The following is a 20,522-nucleotide window of genomic DNA, read 5'->3' on the forward strand; positions in this document are numbered from 1 at the left end:
AGAATAATGGGTCTCATGAAAAATTGAAATATGCCCTGAAGAAATTCGAAGGTGCGGAGCTTATGCTAAGAAAGTTAACGTAGGCGTCGGCCGTTGGATAATAGTGCCTGATTCTCGGCGGCATATGGGCATTGTTGTCATATGTTAAAGCTAAGTATCGTCAATGGTGCTCGTGTTGCGTTGAGTTTGAGCCGGTTGTGGCCGTTGCTGAAGCGTCTCTGGTGCTTCGGTTGCGGCGCCTGTCGACATACAAGAAAGTTGATCTATGGTAAGTGAACAGTTCCACGATAAAGAAGAGAAAAACCGAAGGAGTACAAATCGAAATAACCTGATGAGGCTATGGCGTTTGTAAAGCAGGGCCTGTAGAGTTGAATATGGAGACCATGGAGCGGGTCCGTTGTAGTGGACGAAGGTGTCGACAAAGCACAACAGGTCCGGTGTACAGTGCTTTCGGTGAGGCGGATCTGTTGCGCCAAACGAGTGCTTGTATGAAGGGCCAGCGATGTGGCGGACGAGGGAGTCGGTGAAGGGCCTACACTATGGTGGACGAGGGCACCGGTGAAGTAGATCCGGTGCAGTGGACCATGATGGCGGTTAAGGAGATCTGGACTGATGGACAAGCAAGTCGCTGAAGCAGCTCTGGTGTTGTGGTGAGTTGGCAGTTGGTGTTCCAAGGTGCGGAAGGTAGATCCGGCGGGGTGTGAGGTCCACCGCTACGGCAGAGGACTAGATTCGGCGGCTTGGGGTTGGGGGAGGAGGCGTGGAGGGGTTCTGGGGAAGAATGGGAAAACAATGGAGTTACCAAACTAGCCCTTTTTCGTTCATGTGGCATGGGTAAAACAGGAATATCATAGGGCTAAATTTTTTGGCGCGAGATATTTCGATGTGAGCAGGAAGTTTGAAAGCTTTTGGCGGCTGAAATTAAGTGTTCTGCTCTTGTACGACCAACTATGATATCATGGCCAAGAATTTATTTGTTGTGCATGCAAAAAAGTGCAAGTTTCGAAAATCATTGTCTCCAACTCGAAACTTAGATTGTGCATTCAATTCAAATATGGATCATTGAGCTAGTGGAAGCAAATACCATCATATGCTCCAATCCAAATGAAATTTCAAATGTGTTTATCCTAAATATGATGACAAAACAAAAATGTGTATGTGTATGAATAAAGTGGATGATTATAAGTTTTAAACATGACCGTATGTGTATGTCTCTAGGATTGATATATGAATTTCAAATCATGAAATCCTAGCTAAAAAATGTACCCCCATTTAAATGAATTACAAAAGCTAATAATGGACTCAAATTCCAAAATTCGAATCTTACGTTTGTAATTCTGGTACTTCAAAGTATACCACGCATGTTCAAAAGTATTGTTAGCTCATAGTCCAAACCATGAAACAAATTGATCAACCATGAGTGCACACACTATTGACAATATATATCTCAATTTAGCTTATGTCTCTCAGATATAGACACCTCACTCTTTATCAGAATCCCATCACCTTGTCCCCCCCCCCACAAGCCTTTCTCTCCCTCGAACAGAAACACGGGAGCACATTAACCCCCCCCTCTCTTCTAAGTCCGAACCTCAATATAGGTCTCTAACATTTTTGTCTGCCGGGCATGCACACATCTCTTCCCCCATGCTCTAGGTCTCCTAGCATCTCCCTTTCCCAAGCACACGCACTATATAGCAGTGTATATGTCCCGTACACACAAAATGTCGCCCCCAAACGTCTATCTCCCATGTTATGTGGTTCTCGCACACTCTCCACGATCTCTCTATCTCCCTCTTGCATTAATTGATACACACCTCACTCACCACCCCCACTACGCATAAGCACCCTTTGTCTCCTTGTGTACCACTCTCCTCTTTCTATCTCTCCCGCATGCGGACCCGACCCAGCTCCTTGCCTATATACATATAAGTCGTGACTCTTTCCATAGCTCCCTAGCGCATCATCGATCTCAATCTCGCACGTTGTTCTCTCCCCCATCTATTCTAGACCTCTCATGAAGTCTCTATCACACACATGATGACTCGCTTTCCTTGTGTCTCCCTACATAGGCCACTTTCGAACATCAACCTTGTCTCCCTATCTATATGCCACTTCCGCACACAAACGACCCCTCTCTCTCCCCCTCTCTTCCTGTCTATCTCCCTCTCTCTCTCTCACACACGCACCCCTCTCTGACACACACTTGATGTCTCATTTGCTACCCACCCGCACCCATGCTATCTTTCTGCTACTGAAAGTGCAACTAATCCCCGGGTGGTTTTGGTAATTCATAACAACATATAGCTCATTGATACGTCTCCAACGTATCTATAATTTTTGATTGTTCCATGCTATTATATTACCCGTTTTGGATGTTTATGGGCTTTACTTTACACTTTTATCTCATTTTTAGCACTAACCTACTAACCGGAGGCCCAGCCCAAATTGTTGTTTTTTGCCTATTTCAGTGTTTCGAAGAAAAGGAATATCAAACAGAGTCCAAACGGAATGAAACCTTCGGGAGCGATCTTTTTGGAACAAACGCAATCCAGGAGACTTGGAGTGGACGTCAAGCAGCGAACGAGGCGACCACGAGGGTGCCCGGCGCGCCCTAATGGGGTGGGCATGTCCCCCACCCTCGTGGGCCCCTCGAGCATCAACCGACCTACTTCTTCCTCCTATATATATCCACCTACCCCGAAAACACCCAAGAGCACCACGAAAAACTATTTCCACTGCCGCAACCTTTTGTATCTGTGAGATCCCATCTTGGAGCCTTCGTCGGTGCTTCACCGGAGGGGGAATCGACCATGGAGGGCCTCTACATCATCTCCAAGGCCTCTCCGATGAGTTGTGAGTAGTTTACCACAGACCTTCGGGTCCATAGTTATTAGCTAGATGGCTTCTTCTCTCTCTTTGAATCTCAATACAAAGTTCTCCTCGATCTTCTTGGAGATCTATTCGATGTAACTCTTTTTGCGGTGTGTTTGTCGAGATCCGATGAATTGTGGGTTTATGATCAAGTTTATATATGAGAAATAATTGAATCTTCTCTGAATTCTTTCATGTGTGATTGGTTATCTTTGCAAGTCTCTTCGAACTATCAGTTTGGTTTGGCTTACTAGATTGATCTTTCTTGCAATAGGAGAAGTGATTAGCTTTCGGTTCAATCTTGTGGTGTCCTTTCCCAGTGACAGTAGGGGCAGCAAGGCACGTATTGTATTGTTGCCATCGAGGATAAAAAGATGGGGTTTATGTCATATTGCATGAGTTTATCCCTCTACATCATGTCATCTTTCTTAATGCGTTACTCTGTTCTTCATGAACGTAACACTCTAGATGCAGGCAGGAGTTGGTCGATGTGTGGAGTAATAGTAGTAGATGCAGAATCGTTTCGATCTACTTGTCATGGACATGATGCCTATATACATGATCATGCCTAGATATTCTCATAACTATGCACTTTTCTATCAGTTGCTCGACAGTAATTTGTTCACCCACCATAATACTTATGCTATCTTAAGAGAAGCCACTAGTGAAACCTATGGCCCCAGGTCTATCTTTTATCATATAAGTTTCCCATCTACTTTTATTTGCATCTTTTTCTTTTCAATCTATATCATAAAAATACACAAAATATTTATTTTATCTTATTATCTCTATCAGATCTCACTTTTGCAAGTTACCGTGAAGGGATTGACAACCCCTTTATCACGTTGGTTGCGAGGTTCTTGTTTGTTTGTGTAGGTACGTGGGACTTTTGAGGAGCCTCCTACTGGATTGATACCTTGGTTCTAAAAAACTGAGGGAAATACTTACACTACTTTGCTGCATCACCCTTTCCTCTTCAAGGGAAGACCAACGCAGTGCTCAAGGGATAGCAAGAAGGATTTCTGGCGCCGTTGCCGGGGAGGTCTTCGCTCAAGTCAAGACATACCAAGTACCCATCACAAACTCATCTCCCTCGCATTACATTATTTGCCATTTGCCTCTCATTTTCCTGTCCCCCACTTCACCCTTGCCATTTTATTCGCCATCTCTTTTCTGTTCGCCTCTCTTTCTTTTGCTTGCTTCTTGTGTGCCTGTTTGCCCTTATGGCTTTGCCTAAGAACATTGATCTCCACCTTAAAAGGTTGGATGAAATTGAATTAGATATTAGGAGGTTTATGACTTTACAATTTGAGCACAATAGTCTCTTCCGAAAAGAGCTTAAAGAACAAAAAAGCTTCATGGAATACATGAATAAAGAGCTTGATGATATTTTTAAAGAGTTTTATGGCTTGAATTCCTAGATTGCTCGTCTTGAAAAATCTATAGCCCAAATTTCTGATAAGCAAGCCACCTAGTCAATAAGATGGCTGCCAAACCAGAAGGGTTAGGGGAAAATAATGATGAAGATCTAAAAGTTATTGATGTATCCCCTATTAAATCTTTGTTTTTCAAAATGAATCTTGATAATGATGGGACTGGAGATGAGTCAACTTTAGTTAAAAGGCGTCCCAATGATTCAGAGTTTTTAAATCTTGATGCTAAATTTGGTAAAAGTGGGATTGGAGAGGTCAAAACTTTACATAGTATTGAACCCACTATTATGGATTTCAAGGAATTTAATTATGATAATTGTTCTTTAATATATTGTATTTCCTTGTTGCAATCTGTGTTGAATTCTCCTCATGCTTATAGTCAAAATAAAGCTTTTACCAAGCATATTCTCGATGCTTTGATGCAGTCTTATGAGGAAAAACTTAATTTTGAAGTTTCTATACCTAGAAAACTTTATGATGAGCGGGAACCTACTATAAAAATGAAAATTAAAGATCATGAATGCTATGCTTTATGTGATTTGGGTGCTAGTGTTTCCACGATTCCGAAAACTTTATGTGATGTGCTAGGTTTCCATGATTTTGATGATTGCTCTTTAGACTTGCACCTTGCGGATTCCACCATTAAGAAACCTATGGGAAGGATCAATGATGTTATTATTGTTGCAAATAGGAATTATGTGCCCGTAGATTTTATCGTTCTTGATATAGATTGCAATCTTTCATGTCCTATTATTCTTGGTAGACCTTCTTGTGGAACGTTGCATAAAATATAATTTTCCCTAAGTTCACCAAGATCAATCTATGAGTTCATCTAGCAATGAGAGAGGGGAGTGCATCTACATACCCTTGTAGATCGCGAGCCGAAGCGTTCAAGAGAACGGGGATGATGGAGTCTTACTCGCCATGATCCAAATCACCGATGACCAAGTGCCGAACGGACAACACCTCCGCGTTTAACACACGTACGGAGCGGATGACATCTCCTCCTTCTTGATCCAGCAAGGGGGGAAGGATAGGTCTGTACATGCTAGGGTCGTCAAGTTAACCTAATTGTTTTGCATGTGTAAATCTGTCTTACACCCGTTGTATGTGAACATAGGAATCTATCACACCCGATCATCACGTGGTGCTTCGAAACGACGAACTTTAGCAACGGTGCACAGTTAGGGAGAACACTTTCTTGAAATTATTATAAGGGATCATCTTATTTACTACCGTCGTTCTAAGTAAAAAAGGTGCATAAACATAATAAACATCACATGCAATTATATAGTAGTGACATGATATGGCCAATATTATATAGCTCCTTTGATCTCCATCTTCGGGGCTCCATGATCATCTTCGTCACCGGCATGACACCATGATCTCCATCATCATGATCTCCATCATCGTGTCTCCGTGAAGTTGCTCACCAACTATTACTTCTACTACTATGGCTAACGGTTTAGCAATAAAGTAAAGTAATTACATGACGTTAAATCATTGACACGCAGGTCATACAATAATTTAGACAACTCCTATGGCTCCTGCCGGTTGTCATACTCATCGACATGCAAGTCGTGATTCCTATTACAAGAACATGATCTCATACATCACAATATATCATTCATCATTCATCACAACTTTTGGCCATATCACATCACAAGGCAATTGCTGCAAAAACAAGTTAGACGTCCTCTAATTGTTGTTGCATCTTTTACGTGGCTGCAATAGGGTTCTAGCAAGAACGTTTTCTTACCTACGAATAACCACAACGTGATTTGTCAACTTCTATTTACCCTTCATAAGGACCCTTTTCATCGAATCCGCTCCAACTAAAGTGGGAGAGACAGACACCCGCTAGCCACCTTATGCAACTAGTGCATGTTAGCCAGTGGAACCTGTCTCACGTAAGTGTACGTGTAAGGTCGGTCCGGGCCGCTTCATCCCACAATACCGCTGAAGCAAGATAAGACTAGTAGCGGCAAGAAAGTTGACAACATCTACGCCCATAACAGATTTGTTTCTACTCGTGCAATAGAGAACTACGCATAGACCTAGCTCATGATGCCACTATTGTGGAACGTTGCATAAAATAAAAAATTTCCTACGTTCACCAAGATAAATCTATGAGTTCATCTAGCAACGAGAGAGGGGAGTGCATCTACATACCCTTGTAGATCGCGAGCGGAAGCGTTCAAGAGAACGGGGATGATGGAGTCGTACTCGCCGTGATCCAAATCACCGATGACCAAGTGCCGAACGGACAGCACCTCCGCGTTCAACACACGTACGGAGCAGATGACGTCTCCTCCTTCTTGATCCAGCAAGGGGGGAAGGATAGGTTGATGAAGATCCAGCAGCACGACGGCGTGGTGGTGGATGCAGCAGAGTTTCGGCAGGGCTTCGCCAAGCGACTACGGGAGGAGGAGGTGTAGCAAGGGGAGAGTAAGGTGCCAAAGCTTCAGAGTCCGGTTGCCCTCCCCTCCCCCTCCTTTATATAGGCCCCCTGGGGTGGCACCGGCCCTGGAGATGGGATCTCCTAAGGGGGCGCCGGCCAAGGGGGGTGGAGTGCCCCCCAAGGTAAGTGGAGGCGCCCCCCACCCTAGGGTTTCCAACCCTAGGCGCAGGGGGGCCAAGGGGGGTGCAGCAGCTCACCAGGGGCTGGTCCCCTGCCCACTTCAGCCCACGGGGCCCTCCGGGATAGGTGGCCCCACCCGGTGGTCCCCCGGGACCCTTCCGGTGGTCCCGGTACAATACCAGTGACCCCCGAAACTCTCTCGATGGCCGAAATTGCACTTCCTATATATAATTCTTTACCTGCGGACCACTCCGGAACTCCTCGTGACGTCCGGGATCTCATCCGGGACTCCGAAAAACTTTCAGATTGCTGCATACTCATATCTCTACAACCCTAGCGTCACCGAACCTTAAGTGTGTAGACCCTACGGGTTCGGGAGACACGTTGACATGATGGAGACGGCTCTCCGATCAATAACAAACAGCAGGATCTGGATACCCATGTTGGATCCCACATGCTCCTCGATGATCTCATCGGATGAACCATGATGTCGAGGATTCAAGCAACCCCGTATACAATTCCCTTTGTCAATCGGTATGTTACTTGCCCGAGACTCGATCGTCGGTATCCCAATACCTCATTTAATCTCGTTACCGGCAAGTCACTTTACTCATACCGTAATGCATGATCCCGTGACCAAACACTTGGTCACTTTGAGCTCATTATGATGATGCATTACCGAGTGGGCCTAGAGATACCTCTCCGTCATACGGAGTGACAAATCCCAGTCTCGATCCGTGTCAACCCAACAGACACTTTCGGAGATACCCGTAGTATACATTTATAGTCACCCAGTTACGTTGCGACGTTTGGTACACCCAAAGCACTCCTATGGTATCCGGGAGTTACACGATCTCATGGTCTAAGGAGAAGATACTTGACATTGGAAAAGCTCTAGCAAACAAACTACACGATCTTGTGCTATACTTAGGATTGGGTCTTGTCCATCACATCATTCTCCTAATGATGTGATCCCGTTATCAACGAAATCTAATGTCCATAGTCAGGAAACCATGACTATCTGTTGATCAACAAGCTAGTCAACTAGAGGCTCACTAGGGACATATTGTGGTCTATGTATTCACACGTGTATTACGATTTCCGGATAATACAATTATAGCATGAATAAAAGACAATTACCATGAACAAGGAAATATAATAATAATCCTTTTATTATTGCCTCTAGGGCATATTTCCAACAGTCTCCCCCTTGCACTAGAGTCAATAATCTAGTTACATTGTGATGAATCGAACACCCATAGAGTTCCAGTGTTGATCATGTTTTGCTCGCGGAAGAGGTTTAGTCAATGGATCTGCGACATTTAGATCTGTATGTACTTTGCAAATATCTATGTCTCCATCTTGAACATTTTCACGGATGGAGTTGAAACGACGCTTGATGTGCCTGATCTTCTTGTGAAACCTGGGCTCCTTGGCAAGGGAAATATCTCTAGTGTTGTCACAGAAGAGAGTGATCGGCCCCGACGCATTGGGTATGACTCCTAGGTCGGTGATGAACTCCTTCATCCATATTGCTTCATGCGCTGCCTCCGAGGCTGCCATGTACTCCGCTTCACATGTAGATCCCGCCACGACGCTCTGCTTGCAACTGCACCAGCTTACTGCTCCACGATTCAACATATACACGTATCCGGTTTGTGACTTAGAGTCATCCAGCTCTGTGTCGAAGCTAGCGTCGACATAACCCTTTACGACGAGCTCTTCGTCACCTCCATAGACGAGAAACATGTCCTTTGTCCTTTTCAGGTACTTCAGGATATTCTTGACCGCTGTCCAGTGTTCCTTGCCGGGATTACTTTGGTACCTTCCTACCAAACTTATGGCAAGGTTTACATCAGGTCTGGTACAGGTCATGGCATACATGATAGATCCTATGGCTGACGCATAGGGGATGACACTCATCTCTTCTTTATCTTCTGTCGTGGTCGGGCATTGAGTCGAGCTCAATCTCACACCTTGCAATACAGGCAAGAACCCTTTCTTGGACTGATCCATATTGAACTTTTTCAATATCTTATCAAGGTATGTGCTTTGTGAAAGACCTATGAGGCGTCTCGATCTATCCCTATAGATCTTGATGCCTAATATGTAAGCAGCTTCTCCAAGGTCCTTCATTGAAAAACATTTATTCAAGTAGGCCTTAATGCTGTCCAAAAGTTCTATATCATTTCCCATCAAAAGTATGTCATCTACATATAATATGAGAAATGCTACAGAGCTCCCACTCACTTTCTTGTAAACGCAGGCTTCTCCATAAGTCTGCATAAACCCAAACGCTTTGATCATCTCATCAAAGCGAATGTTCCAACTCCGAGATGCTTGCACCAGCCCATAAATGGATCGCTGGAGATTGCATACCTTGTTAGCATTCTTAGGATCGACAAAACCTTCTGGCTGCATCATATACAATTCTTTCTTAAGATGTCCGTTAAGGACTGCGGTTTTGACGTCCATCTGCCATATCTCATAATCATAGTATGCGGCAATTGCTAACATAATTCGGACGGACTTCAGCTTTGCTACGGGAGAGAATGTCTCATCGTAGTCAACCCCTTGGACTTGTCGATAACCCTTAGCGACAAGTCGAGCTTTATAGATGGTAACATTATCATCCGCGTCCGTCTTCTTCTTAAAGATCCATTTGTTTTCTATCGCTCGCCGATCATCGGGCAAGTCTGTCAAAGTCCATACTTCGTTTTCATACATGGATCCTATCTCGGATTTCATGGCTTCAAGCCATTTGTTGGAATCTGGGCCTGCCATCGCTTCTTCATAGTTCGAAGGTTCACCGTTGTCTAACAACATGATTTCCAGGACAGGGTTGCCATACCACTCTGGTGTGGAACGTGTCCTTGTGGACCTATGAAGTTCAGTAGCAACTTGATCCGAAGTACCTTGATCATCATAAAATAATTTCCTCTCTAGTCGGTGCAGGCACCACAGGAACATTTTCCTGAGCTGCACTACTTTCCGGTTCAAGAGGTAGTACTTCATCGAGTTCTACTTTCCTCCCACTTACTTCTTTCGAGAGAAACTCTTTTTCCAGAAAGGATCCGTTCTTGGCAACAAAGATCTTGCCTTCGGATCTTAAGTAGAAGGTATAGCCAATGGTTTCCTTAGGGTATCCTAGGAAGACGCATTTTTCTGACTTGGGTTCAAGCTTTTCAGGTTGAAGTTTCTTGACATAAGCATCGCGTCCCCAAACTTTTAGAAACGACAACTTAGGTTTCTTCCCAAACCATAATTCATACGGTGTCGTCTCAACGGATTTATACGGAGCCCTATTGAAAGTGAATGTAGCTGTCTCTAGAGCGTATCCCCAGAATGATAGCGGTAAATCGGTAAGAGACATCATAGATCGCACCATATCCAATAGAGTGCAATTACGACGTTCGGACACACCGTTACCCTGAGGTGTTCCAGGCGGCGTGAGTTTTGAAATGATTCCACATTTCCTTAAGTGCGTACCAAATTCGTGACTTAAATATTCTCCTCCACGATCCGATCTTAAGAATTTTATCTTTCGGTCACATTGATTCTCTACTTCATTCTGAAACTCCATGAACTTTTCAAAGGTCTCAGACTTGTGTTTCATCAAGTAGACATACCCATATCTACTCAAGTCATTAGTGAGAGTGAGAACATAGTGATATCCTCCGCGAGCCTCAACGCTCATTGGACCACACACATCAGTATGTATGATCTCCAATAAGTTGGTTGCTTGCTCCATTGTTCCGGAGAACGGAGTCTTGGTCATTTTGCCCATGAGGCATGGTTCGCATGTGTCAAATGATTCATAATCGAGAGACTCTAAAAGTCCATCAGCATGGAGCTTCTTCATGCGCTTGACACCAATGTGACCAAGGCGGCAGTGCCACAAGTATGTGGGACTATCGTTATCAACTTTACATCTTTTGGTATTCACACTATGAATATGTGTAACATTACGTTCGAGATTCATTAAGAATAAACCATTGACCATCGGGGCATGACCGTAAAACATATCTCTCATATAAATAGAACAACCATTATTCTCGGATTTAAATGAGTAGCCATCTCGTATTAAACGAGATCCAGATACAATGTTCATGCTCAAACTTGGCACTAAATAACAATTATTGAGGTTTAAAACTAATCCCGTGGGTAAATGTAGAGGCAGCATGCCGACGGTGATCACATCGACCTTGTAACCATTCCCGACGCGCAACATCACCTCGTCCTTCGCCGGTCTCCGCTTATTTCGCAGCTCCTGCTGTGAGTTACAAATATGAGCAACGGCACCGGTATCAAATACCCAGGAGTTACTACGAGTACTGGTAAGGTACACATCAATTACATGTATATCAAATATACCTTTAGTGTTGCCGGCCTTCTTGTCCGCTAAGTATTTGGGGCAGTTCCGCTTCCAGTGACCCTTCCCTTTGCAATAAAAGCACTCAGTCTCAGGCTTGGGTCCATTCTTTGACTTCTTCCCAGCAACTGGCTTACCGGGTGCGGCAACATCCTTGCCGTCCTTCTTGAAGTTGTTCTTACCCTTGCCCTTCTTGAAGTTAGTGGTTTTATTGACCATCAACACTTGATGTTCCTTCTTGATTTCTACCTCTGCTGACTTCAGCATTGAAAATACTTCAGGAATAGTTTTCACCATCCCCTTCATATTGTAGTTCATCACAAAGCTCTTGTAGCTCGGTGGGAGCTACTGAAGGATTCTGTCAATGACTGCCTCGTCCGGGAGGTTAATGTCCAGCTGGGACAGGCGGTTGTGCAACCCAGACATTTTGAGTATGTGCTCACTGACAGAACTATTTTCCTCCATCTTACAACTGTAGAACTTGTCGGAGACTTCATATCTCTCAACCCGGGCATGAGCTTGGAAAACCATTTTCAGCTCCTCGAACATATCATATGCTCCGTGTTGCTCAAAACGCTTTTGGAGCCCCGGTTCTAAGCTGTAAAGCATGCCGCACTGAACAAGGGAGTAATCATCAGCATGTGACTGCCAAGCGTTCATAACGTCTTGGTTCTCTGGGATGGGTGCTTCACCTAGCGGTCCTTCTAGGACATATGCTTTCTTGGCAGCTATGAGGATGATCCTCAGGTTCCGGACCCAGTCCATAAAGTTGCTGCCATCATCTTTCAGCTTGGTTTTCTCTAGGAACGCGTTGAAGTTCATGTTGACATGAGCGTTGGCCATTTGATCTACAAGACATATTTGCAAAGGTTTTAGACTAAGTTCATGATAATTAAGTTCATCTAATCAAATCATTTAATGAACTCCCACTCAGATTTGACATCCCTCTAGTCATCTAAGTGTTACATGATCCAAGTCGACTAGGCCGTGTCCGATCATCACGTGAGACGGACTAGTCATCATCGGTGAACATCTCCATGTTGATCGTATCTTCCATACGACTCATGTTCGACCTTTCGGTCTCTGTGTTCCGAGGCCATGTCTGTACATGCTAGGCTCGTCAAGTTAACCTAAGTGTTTTGCATGTGTAAATCTGTCTTACACCCGTTGTATGTGAACATAGGAATCTATCACACCCGATCATCACATGGTGCTTCGAAACGACGAACTTTAGCAACGGTGCACAGTTAGGGAGAACACTTTCTTGAAATTATTATAAGGGATCATCTTATTTACTACCATCATTCTAAGTAAACAAGATGCATAAACATAATAAACATCACATGCAATTATATAGTAGTGACATGATATGGCCAATATTATATAGCTCCTTTGATCTCCATCTTCAGGGCTCCATGATCATCTTCGTCACTGGCATGACACCATGATCTCCATCATCATGATCTCCATCATCGTGTCTCCATGAAGTTGCTCGCCAACTATTACTTCTACTACTATGGCTAACATTTTAGCAATAAAGTAAAGTAATTACATGGCGTTAAATCATTGACACGCAAGTCATACAATAATTAAGACAACTCCTATGGCTCCTGCCGGTTGTCATATTCATCGACATGCAAGTCGTGATTCCTATTACAAGAACATGATCTCATACATCACAATATATCATTCATCATTCATAACAACTTTTGGCCATATCACATCACAAGGCAATTGCTGCAAAAACAAGTTAGACGTCCTGTAATTGTTGTTGCATCTTTTACGTGGCTGCAATAGGGTTCTAGCAAGAACGTTTTCTTACCTATGAATAACCACAACATGATTTGTCAACTTCTATTTACCCTTCATAAGGACCCTTTTCATCGAATCTGCTCCAACTAAAGTGGGAGAGACAGACACCCGCTAGCCACCTTATGCAACTAGTGCATGTTAGTCAGTGGAACCTGTCTCACGTAAGTGTACGTGTAAGGTCGGTCCGGGCCGCTTCATCCCACAATACCGCTGAAGCAAGATAAGACTAGTAGCGGCAAGAAAGTTGACAACATCTACGCCCACAACAGATTTGTGTTCTACTCGTGCAATAGAGAACTACGCATAGACCTAGCTCATGATGCCACTGTTGTGGAACGTTGCATAAAATAAAAAAATTCCTACATTCACCAAGATAAATCTATGAGTTCATCTAGCAACGAGAGAGGGGAGTGCATCTACATACCCTTATAGATCGCGAGCGGAAGCGTTCAAGAGAACGGGGATGATGGAGTCGTACTCGCCGTGATCCAAATCACCGATGACCAAGTGCCGAACGGACAACACCTCCGCGTTCAACACACGTACGGAGCAGATGACGTCTCCTCCTTATTGATCCAGCAAGGGGGGAAGGATAGGTTGATGAAGATCCAGCAGCACGACGGCGTGGTGGTGGATGCAGCAGAGTTTCGGCAGGGCTTCGCCAAGTGACTACGGGAGGAGGAGGTGTAGCAAGGGGAGAGGGAGGCGCCAAAGCTTCAGGGTCTGGTTGCCCTCCCCTCCCCCTCCTTTATATAGCCCCCCTAGGGGGGCGCCGGCCCTGGAGATGGGATCTCCTCAGGGGGCGGCGGCCAAGGGGGGTGGAGTGCCCCCCAAGGTAAGTGGAGGCGCCCCCCACCCTAGGGTTTCCAACCCTAGGTGCAGGGGGGCCAAGGGGGGCGCAGCAGCCCACCAGGGGCTGGTCCCCTGCCCACATCAGCCCACAAGCCCCTCCGGGATAGGTGGCCCCACCCGGTGGACCCCCGGGACCCTTCCGGTGGTCCCGGTACAATACCAGTGACCCCCGAAACTCTCCCGATGGCCGAAACTGCACTTCCTATATATAATTCTTTACCTCCGGACCACTCCGGAACTCCTCGTGACATCCGGGATCTCATCCGGGACTCCGAAAAACTTTCGGTTTGCTGCATACCCATATCTCTACAACCCTAGCGTCACCGAACCTTAAGTGTGTAGACCCTACGGGTTCGGGAGACACGTTGACATGACGGAGACGGCTCTCCGATCAATAACAAACAGCGGGATCTGGATACCCATGTTGGATCCCACATGCTCCTCGATGATCTCATCGGATGAACCATGATTTCGAGGATTCAAGGAACCCCGTATACAATTCCCTTTGTCAATCGGTATGTTACTTGCCCGAGACTCGATCGTCGGTATCCCAATACCTCGTTCAATCTCGTTACCGGCAAGTCACTTTACTCATACCGTAATGCCTTATCCCGTGACCAAACACTTGGTCACTTTAAGCTCATTATGATGATGCATTACCGAGTGGGCAAAGAGATACCTCTCCGTCATACGGAGTGACAAATCCCAGTCTCGATCCGTGTCAACCCAACAGACACTTTCGGAGATACCCGTAGTATACTTTTATAGTCACCCAGTTACGTTGCAACGTTTGGTACACCCAAAGCACTCCTACGGTATCCGGGAGTTACACGATCTCATGGTCTAAGGAGAAGATACTTGACATTGGAAAAGCTCTAGCAAACGAACTACACGATCTTGTGCTATACTTAGGATTGGGTCTTGTCCATCACATCATTCTCCTAACGATGTGATCCTGTTATCAACGACATCTAATGTCCATAGTCAGGAACCATGACTATCTGTTGATCAACGAGCTAGTCAACTAGAGGCTCACTAGGGACATATTGTGGTCTATGTATTCACACGTGTATTACGATTTCCGGATAATAAAATTATAGCATGAATAAAAGACAACTACCATGAACAAGGAAATATAATAATAATCCTTTTATTATTGCCTCTAGGGCATATTTCCAACAGACCTTTCCTTAGAATGATTGGTGGAATTATTGATATGAAGGAAGGGAATATTAGATTCCAATTTCCATTAAGGAAAGGCATGGAACACTTCCCTAGAAGGAAAGTGAAATTACCTTATGAATCTATTATGCGTGCCACTTATGAATTGAATGCCAAAGATGGCAACACTTTTAGATCTATTCTCGCTTTTATGCCTAGCTAGGGGCGTTAAACGATAGCGCTTGTTGGGAGGCAACCCAATTTTATTTGTGTTCCTTGCTATTGCTTCTGTTTAGTAATAAATATTTCATCTAGCTTCTGTTTAGATGTGGTTTTATGTTTTAATTAGTGTTTGTGCCAAGTAGAACCTATAGGATAACCTACGGTGATAGTTAATTTGATTCTGCTGAAAAACAGAAACTTTTGCGCGCACGAGAATAATTCTAGTAAATCACAGAAACGTGCTTTTGCGTTCATTTTTTTGCTGTAGATCAATAGATAAATTTCCCAGGACTTCCTATTTTTGTAGGAGTTTTAGAGTTCCAGAAGTATTTGTAAGTTACAGATTGCTACAGACTGTTCTGTTTTTGACAGATTCTATTTTTCGTATGTTGTTTGCTTATTTTGATGCATCTATGGCTAGTATCGGGGTGTATGAACCATAGAGAAGTTGTAATACAGTAGGTGTAACACCAATATAAATAAAGAATGAGTTCAACACAGTACCTTATGTGGTGGTTTTTCTTTCTTGCACTAACAGAGCTCATGAGATTTCCTGTTGAGTTTTGTGTTGTGAAGTTTTCAAGTTTTGGGTAAAGATTTGATGGACTATGGAATAAGGAGTGGCAAGAGCCTAAGCTTGGGGATGCCCATGGCACCCCAAGATAATCCAAGGACGACCAAAAGCCTAAGCTTGGGGATGCCCCGGAAGGCATCCCCTCTTTCATCTTCGCTTATCGGTAACTTTACTTGGAGCTATATTTTTATTCGCCACATGATATGTGTTTTGCTTGGAGAGTCATTTATGATATTAGTATTTGCTTTTTAGATTACCACAATCATCCTTTCTGTACACACCTTTTGGGAGAAACCCACGTGATTTGGAATTTATTAGAATACTCTATGTGCTTCACTTATATCTTTTGAGCTAAATAATTTTGCTCTAGTGCTTCACTTATACTTTTTAGAGCACGGCGGTGGCTTAATTTTGTAGAAATTGTTGAGCTCTCATGATTCACTTATATTATTTTGAGAGTCTTTTAGAACAGCATGATATTTGCTATGGTTATAAATTTGGTCCTAGAATGATGGGCATCCAAGTTGGGTATAATAAAAACTATCATAGTAAGTGAATTGGATGCTATGATCAATTTGATGCTTGATAATTGTTTTGAGATATAGAGGTGGTGATATTAGAGTCATCCTAGTTGAGTAATTGTGAATTTAAAGAATACTTGTGTTGAAGTTGGCAAGTCCCGTAGCATGCACATGTGGTAAAAGTTGTGTAACAAATTTATTGCATGGAGTGCTCTTCTGATTGCCTTCCCTTGTCTGGAGGTCGGGTGCGCGCGATGGCTAACTCCTACCAACCTCCCCCCTAGGAACATGCTTAGTAGTACTTTGCTTCGAGGGCTAAAAAAACTTTTGCAATAAGTATATGAGTTCTTTATGACTAATGTGAGTCCATGGATTATACGCACTTTTACCTTTCCATCATTGCTAGCATCTTCGGTACCGTGCATTGCCCTTTCTCACCTTGAGAATTGGTGCAAACTTCGCCGGTGCAACCAAACCCTGTGATACGATACGCTCTATCACACATAAACCTCCTTATATCTTCCTCAAAACAGCCACCATACCTACCTATTATGGCATTTCCATAGCCATTCCGAGATATATTGCCATGCAACTTTCCACCGTTCCGTTTATCATGACACGCATCATCATTGTCATATTGCCTTGCATGATCATGTATTCGACATCGTATTTGTGGCAAAGCCACCATGCATAAATTTTCATACATGTCACTCTTGATTCATTGCCCATTCCGGTACACCGCCGGAGCCATTCATAGAGAGTCATATCTTGTTCTAGTTTTGAGTTGTAACTCATGAGTTGTAAATAAACAGAAGTGTGATGATCATCATTATTAGAGCATTGTCCCATATAAAAAAAGAAGATAGGCCAAAAAAAAGAAAGGCCAAAGAAAAAAAAAGAAAGTCCAAAAAAAAGAAAGGCCCACAAAAATAAGAAAAATAAATAAATAAGGGGGCAATGTTACTATCCTTTTCCACACTTGTGCTTCAAAGTACCACCGTGTTCTTCATATAGGAAGTCTCTTATGTTGTCACGTTCATATACTAGTGGGAATTTTTCATTATAGAACATGGCTTGTATATTCCTACGATGGGCTTCCTCAAAGTGCCCTAGGTCTTCGTGAGAAAGCAAGTTGGATGCACACCCACTTAGTTTCTTTTGTTGAGCTTTCATACATTTATAGCTCTAGTGCATCCGTTGCATGGCAATTCCTACTCCTCATGTTGACATCAATTGATGGGCATCTCCATAGCCCGTTGATTAGCCTCGTCAATGTGAGACTTTCTCCTTTTTGTCTTGTCCACACAACCTCCATCATCATATTCTATTCCACCCATAGTGCTATATCACTAGTAGAAAAAGGGCCTATTGTCCCGGTTGGTAAGGGCCTTTAGTCCCGGTTGGTGAACCGGGACTAAAGGGTCGGTACTAATGCCTCCCCCCTTTAGTCCCGGTTCAATCCAGAACCGGGACTAAAGGCCGCGGCCACGTGGAGCCTTTAACAATCCACCTTTAGTCCCGGTTTGTAACACCAACCGGGACTAATGGAAATTTTATGATTTTTTTTTGAAATTTTTTTTGAAATTTTTTTTGAATTTTTTTATTTTCAAATTTCTGAATTTTTTTAACCCCTCATTAGTGAATCTCTAATCAGCACCCCTCATCACTGCTCAATTTATCCTCTTCTCTAATCACCCTCATCATTCCAAATCACCTAACTTCCCGAATGGTCACCCATCCTCCCACTACTCACCCAGCCTGAGCACGCTTAACTTCCGGGTTCTATTCTCCCTCGTTTCCAAGTCTGCACTTGTTGTTTTCCTGACAATAGTAAGATGTTAATCCTATTAACCCTCAGGAATTTTGCTTGAGCATGAATTGACACATTTCACTGTTTGAGTTTCAAACTATTGTTTTCAAAAACAATACTTATTTAGAAAACAATAGTTATTTTGAATAATTAGTTTGACCAGGGTTTGACCATAGTTTGACTACAGTTTGACTACAGTTTGACCAGATTTGACCAAAATTCAAAATAACTGAACAAATTAGTTATTAACACTAATATTCTAGAATAATTAGTTTGACCATGGTTTGACCATGGTTTGACCACAGTTTGTCATTTTTCCGATTTTTTCCACTCTAGATATTAAAAGCCCCGTAACTTTTTTTCTGTTAGGTTTTTGAGGATTTTGAAAATGTTTAACAGGGTTTCCCTGGTTAAATTTGGATGTAACTTTTCGAGTAGATGATTTTTCATATAAAAAACTTTTTCATCCGAGTTAGTATGCAAAAGTTATCCCAATATTTACAAATTCCAGAGAGATTTTGCAAATAAAGTCGAAATTCACATTTGCAAATTTCCCCAACAACTAGACCACATATCACATGGGAAACTTATTTTCTTTTATTTTTTTGACATTTCCATCATTTTCTTTAATTTTTTTTAAAATTGAAAAGGCGATCCACAGGGGGGGGTAGAGTTTGAAAATGGGACCTTTAGTACCGGTTCGTGGCACGAACCGGGACTAAAGGTCTCAACCCCATTAGTCCCGGTTCGTGCCTCAAACCGGGACTAAAGGTCTACTCTTTAGTCCCGGTTTGAGGCATGAACCGGGACTAATGGGCATCTCACCCTTTAGTCCCGGTTTGAGGCACAAACCGGGACTAAAGGGCACAGGTGAACCGGGACTAATGCCTTAGCCGCACGAACCGGGATAAATGCTTGCATTAGTCCCGGTTCTGGATTGAACCGGGACTAATGGGCTAAACAGGCCTGGACGAAAGCCCTGTTTTCTACTAGTGTATCCATGGCTCACGCTCATGTATTGCGTGAGAGTTGAAAAAGCTGAAGCGTGTTAAAAAGTATGAACCAATTGCTTGGCTGAAACTAGGGTTGTTCTTGATGGGAGTATTTTATGTGATGAAAATGAAGCATAGCCTAACTATATAATTTTGTAGGGATGAACCTTCTAATGCCATGATATTTTGAGAAGACATGATTGCTTAGTTAGTATGCTTGAAGTATTACTATTTCGTCAATATGAACTTTCATTTTGAATCATTTGGATCTGAACATTCATGCCACAATAAAGAAAATTACATTGATAATTATGCTAGGTAGCATTCCACATCAATTTTTTTTATCATTTACCTACTCGAGGACGAGGAGGAATTAAGCTTGGGGATGCTTGATACGTCTCCAACGTATCTATAATTTTTGATTGTTCCATGCTATTATATTACCCGTTTTGGATGTTTATGGGCTTTACTTTGCACTTTTATATCATTTTTGGGACTAACCTACTAACTGGAGGCCCGGCACGAATTGCTATTTTTTTTGCCTATTTCAGTGTTTCAAAGAAAAGGAATATCAAACGGAGTCCAAATGGAATGAAACCTTGGGGAGCGATCTTTTTGGAACAAACGCAATCCAGGAGACTTGGAGTGGACGTCAAGTAGCGAACAAGGCGGCCACGAGGGTGCCCGACGCGCCCTAAGGGGGTGGGCGCGCCCCCACCCATGTGGGCCCCTCGAGCGTCAACCGACCTAATTCTTCCTCCTATATATATCCACGTACCCTGAAAACATCCAAGAGTACCACGAAAAACTATTTCCACCACCGCAACCTTCTGTATCTGCGAGATCCCATCTTGGAGCCTTTGTCGGCGCTTCGCCGGAGGGGGAATCGACCACGGAGGGCCTCTACATAATCTCCAAGGCCTCTCCGATGAGTTGTGAGTAGTTTACCACAGACCTTCGGGTCCATAGTTATTAGCTAGATGGCTTCTTCTCTCTCTTGGAATCTCAATACAAAGTTCTCCTCGATCTTCTTGGAGATCTATTCGATGTAACTCTTTTTGCGGTGTGTTTGTCGAGATCCGATGAATTGTGGGTTTATGATCAAGTTTATCTATGAGAAATAATTGAATCTTTTCTGAATTCTTTTATGCGTGATTGGTTATCTTTGCAACTCTCTTCGAATTATCAGTTTGGTTTGGCCTACTAGATTGGTCTTTCTTGCAATGGGAGAAGTGCTTAGCTTTGGGTACAATCTTGCGGTGTCCTTTCCTAGTGACAGCAGGGGCAGCAAGGCACGTATTGTATTCTTTCCATTGAG

This window comes from Triticum dicoccoides, chromosome 5B (genome assembly GCF_002162155.2).
Source record: "Triticum dicoccoides isolate Atlit2015 ecotype Zavitan chromosome 5B, WEW_v2.0, whole genome shotgun sequence".
NCBI classification, from domain to species: domain Eukaryota; kingdom Viridiplantae; phylum Streptophyta; class Magnoliopsida; order Poales; family Poaceae; genus Triticum; species Triticum dicoccoides.